This window comes from Onychomys torridus, chromosome 19 (assembly GCF_903995425.1).
Source record: "Onychomys torridus chromosome 19, mOncTor1.1, whole genome shotgun sequence".
NCBI classification, from domain to species: Eukaryota; Metazoa; Chordata; class Mammalia; order Rodentia; family Cricetidae; genus Onychomys; species Onychomys torridus.
Genome location: NC_050461.1, coordinates 32,810,101 through 32,814,315, shown reverse-complemented (window position 1 = coordinate 32,814,315; position 4,215 = coordinate 32,810,101). Strand labels below are relative to the sequence as shown.

The 4,215-nt window shown below is 44.0% G+C and overlaps 1 pseudogene; it reads right to left on the bottom strand.

Annotated features, from left to right (window-relative positions):
* Positions 1-882: 882 nt before the first annotated feature.
* LOC118570200 lies at positions 883-1,258 on the bottom strand (annotated as a pseudogene).
* Positions 1,259-4,215: the final 2,957 nt, after the last annotated feature.

The window sequence follows — 4,215 nt, the reverse complement described above, 5'->3', positions numbered from 1 at the left end:
TGGTTATGCCAGTCTGTCAGTGCTAGTCAAAGGCCACTGCTTGCACAAGACAGCCAGATTATGTCTTCCGGGATATAGGGCTGGCACTTGTGTTAACAGAAATTGGGGGGAGCCTCATTAAGATTGACACAGGTAACTAGAGAAACCAGGGTCCCTACTTGGGAGTCTTAGTTTCATTACTAAAAGAACCAAAAGCAAACTGAAAATAAAACCCAAGCCAGGCGTTAATCCCAGTAGTTGGGAGGCAGAGCCAGATGGATCTCTGTGAGTTCGAGGCCAGCCTGGTCTACAGATTGAACTTCAGGACAGGCACCAAAACTACACAGAGAAACCCTGTCTTGAAAAAACAAAAAAGAAAATCCAAAGACAATTTTATTAGCGTTTAAAAGAAAAAAAAAAAAATCCAGGACAGGCAAGCTGTAAATCTTGGCAGCTACCTGGAAGGGAAGATGGAGAAATGAAAAAAAAGATCAGGCCATTTAAGTTAAACCAACATGGAGGTCAGCCACATGATGGACAAGCATCCACATGGCAGGAAGGGAAAGTTTGGAAAGAGATGAAAAGGCCCAAGTATCAGTGGAAGCATACTTAGGACCTGGCCAGAATCCAACAGAAAGAAGGGAAGTCAGACCTTACTGAGTCAGGACTCAGAAGGGCAGGCAGGCCCAACAGAACCTCACACACTCAGGAGCAACGGCATTCGAGGTGGGAATTCTGGGAAGGAAAAGTAAATTATCTCATTGAAGGGAAAATGAGTCCTCTAGTAGAGCTTAAGGTGAACCTATCTTCCCGAGGGGTGGTTCCTTGGCCAAGTAATGGACTTAGTTCTTTTTTTTTTTTTTTTTTTTGGTAGTTTTCCAACTTTATTTGACACTCAGCAGCTTAGTTCTCATCCACATTGACTGTCTGTAGATTTTTGAATGTGGTAACAGGTACATAGTTACCAATGTGTAGAGCTTGTTTGGTGAGTCCTCATCCTCATTACGTTTTCTGAACAACTGTACATGGACACAGTATGGAACATTCCTTATTCCTTTGGCCCAGACGGCTTTAGTAAGCCTGGCATCAATGTGCACATCTGGTTCCCCATCTCCTTCACGGCAATTTTCCGGGATTTTTTGAGTGCCCTACGGGCACACTTCCTGAAGCCCACTCCATGGATGCGCTTGTGAATGTTGATGGTGCATTCTCCTGTCACCACCTCGTTGATGTCAGAACGGCCCCTCTTCTTCTCCAAACCCTTCTTTGCAGAAGCCATTCTGCTGGGCCCAAGTTCCAACTTAGTTCTTAAGGGAGTAGAAAATGGCATGTCTCCACCCTGGGTAGATTCCATGATTGTACTTCCCTGGCCCTTGGAACTCTGGGATTCTATTAGGCTGTGTTTTCAGATTCTGGAAATCACTGGAATTGTAAGACCTACCTATCACTATTGCTTTTGAGGGAAAGGTGCATGCCTGGTGACATACCAGTCTTAGAGAGACCACTTCCTCACAAACTGCCTTTGGTCCATCTCAATCTCTCTCCACCTAGTCCTGAACAATGTCCTCCTCCTTATATCCCAGACTGGCCTCAACCTCCATGTGTAGATGGGGATGGCCTTGAACTGCTGATCTTCCAGCCTCTGCCTTCCAAGTGCTGGGATTACAGGTATGCACAATCATACTGTTTAATGTAGTCCTGGAGACTGAACCAAGGGCTTGATGCACGCTGGGCAAGCACTCTACCATCTGAACTAAATCACAATCACCCTGACCTTGGCCTCTTTGGGGAATGTCCTGTTCCTTTCCCACTTTCATCTGAACCTACAATTGCACCTTTAGGGCTGGCACAATTCCAGATGCTCTGGGTGGCATGTTTACCACCTCCTGAGGCTTCTGAATCTACAGGACTGTAGTCAACTCAGGTAAGTCTGTCCACAAAGCCACCTCCGAAAAATGAAGAACTGTCTTGAGCCCAGCCTTAGTTTTCAAGGACCTCTGTAACTGTATTATTTGTATGTACTTTTTTTCCATTTTTAGACAGTGAGAGAATAGTAATTGTCAATATTTGCTGCCAAATGCATTATAATTAATCTATTATTTTATCTAAATAAATCAGATCTTGTGGCTTTCTAGGTGGAGGCAGCATGGTCAATCAGTTCAGGGTAATCCTCAGCAGTATATTGTTAGGTTTCACGCTGGGACAAACTGTTGAGGTGCCTATTTAACATATCAAAGAGGCCATTAGCTGCCAGGTTCTCCCAGCATCCTTCAGTCCCAACTTGTTACAGGGCCCTCCTGACTGGCATACCCCACCCCTACCCAAAACTTCTCCAGCCCTTGGCTGAGCTGCCCTTCCCCCTGTAGCCGGACTTTCTTTGGACTACCAGCTCCCACATAATTACACAGATACTTCTTATTAATTATAAAAGGTTGGCCTTAGCTTAGGCTTGTTTCCAACTAGCTCTTATAACTTAACCTGTTTATGTTAATCTACATTCTGCTACATGGCTCGTTGTCTCTCCTCTGTACTGTATGTCTGACATCCTCTCAGATTCTCCCCCAAGTTTCTCTCTCCCCGGAAGTCCCGCCTATCCTCTCCTGCCTACCTATTGACCATTCAGCTCTCTATTAAACCATTCAGAAGGTGCCTTAGGCAGGTGAGGCTAAAAAGCATCACATATTCACACAGTGTGATCAAATATCCCCCAACATCTCTCAACTGCCCTTCCCTCTATAATCCAGCCATTTTCTTTTCCTCTGCTCTCTTTTGGATCTCCTAGCTGCTGCACCTGGTCCCCCCCCACCCCCACCACGTCTCCCTTCCCCTTCTCTTCTTTTCACATGGCTCAGGGTCACGTCCACTCTGGACTCTCCCAGATGTCCCTATCTCTGGCTATGCTTTCCCACATATCTATAATAAACTTTCTCTCCACCATACCTAGGAGCAGTCAAGTCCTTTCTTTTCCTTTTGGTTTATATTTCCTTTATATTTACATTTTTCATTCACATATAAAGTCCAGTTTGGTTATAGGAGGCCTTGTCTCAAACCAAACAAAATAAACAAGTGGTAAATAAAGGAATATCACATTGTTGAAAGAAATTAGTATCACTCAGTGGCAAGAGAGGACTCTGAAGTATTGACCTATATAGGAAAATGCACATATATTAAACAAAAATGAAAGATACACAGCCATAGCTGACCATTATAGAATGGAAGTTATGTAACAAATATAACATTTTTTTCCTTGCTTAAACCTTCAAAAACTATTCTATTATTTTTCTGGTATTTTCTTAGCCAGTGTTCTGTTGCTGTGAAGAGAGGGCATGACCAAGGCAACTATTATGGAGGAAAGCACTTGGTAGGTGGCTTGCTCACAGTTTCAGAGGTTTAGTCCGTTTTCGTCCTGACAGGGAGCATGCCAGCACACATGGCGTTAGAGCTGTAGCCGACAGCTACATCTTGGTCCCTGAGACACTGGCCTGGCTTGAGCTTCTGAAACCTCAAAGCCCATTCCCAGTGACACGCTTCCTCTAACAAGGCCCTACCTCCTAACCCTTGTAATCCTTTTAAACAGTTCCCTCCCGGTGACCAAGCATGCCGGTACATGAGCCTATGGGGGCCATTGTCATTCAAACTGCCACAGGTATAAAGATGAAAACTCAGAGCTTCCAAAGGGCTTCTGTGTCTACTAAACATTGTTTACTCATGTATGCACATAATGTGTTATCAGAAAGCAGAGTGGTGGTAGCAAGAGAATAGGAGACAGGAGAAGCCAGAACACTCATCAGTTTTCACAAGAATGTAGTAATTTCCCAAGTCTTCTCCCTGTGTTTGCTACGTGTTCCATAGAAGCATACAATGTTTCTCAAATAAGACAGTAATACATCTAAGTATGAAAAACTTACCTGATTGAAGAAAGTTATCATTTTAATGCCCACGGCACTTTCCCACAGCATATATTATGAAGTGAATTTAGGGGAGTGATATCATTCCAAGTTTTACCTACCTGCAAGTTCCCTAGGCAGCTATGATCTTGGCTATTTATTTACGTATTTTCATTTGTGCATGTGAGCATGTTATCTGTAGGAATTCCTATAAGCACATGTGTGTGGAGACCAGACACTGACATTCAGTACTTTCTGTGGTGACTCTTCTATCTTATTCTTTGAGATAGGCTTTCTCACTCAGTCTGGAGCTCAGCGCTTGGGCTAGGCTCCCTGGCTAATGAGCGCC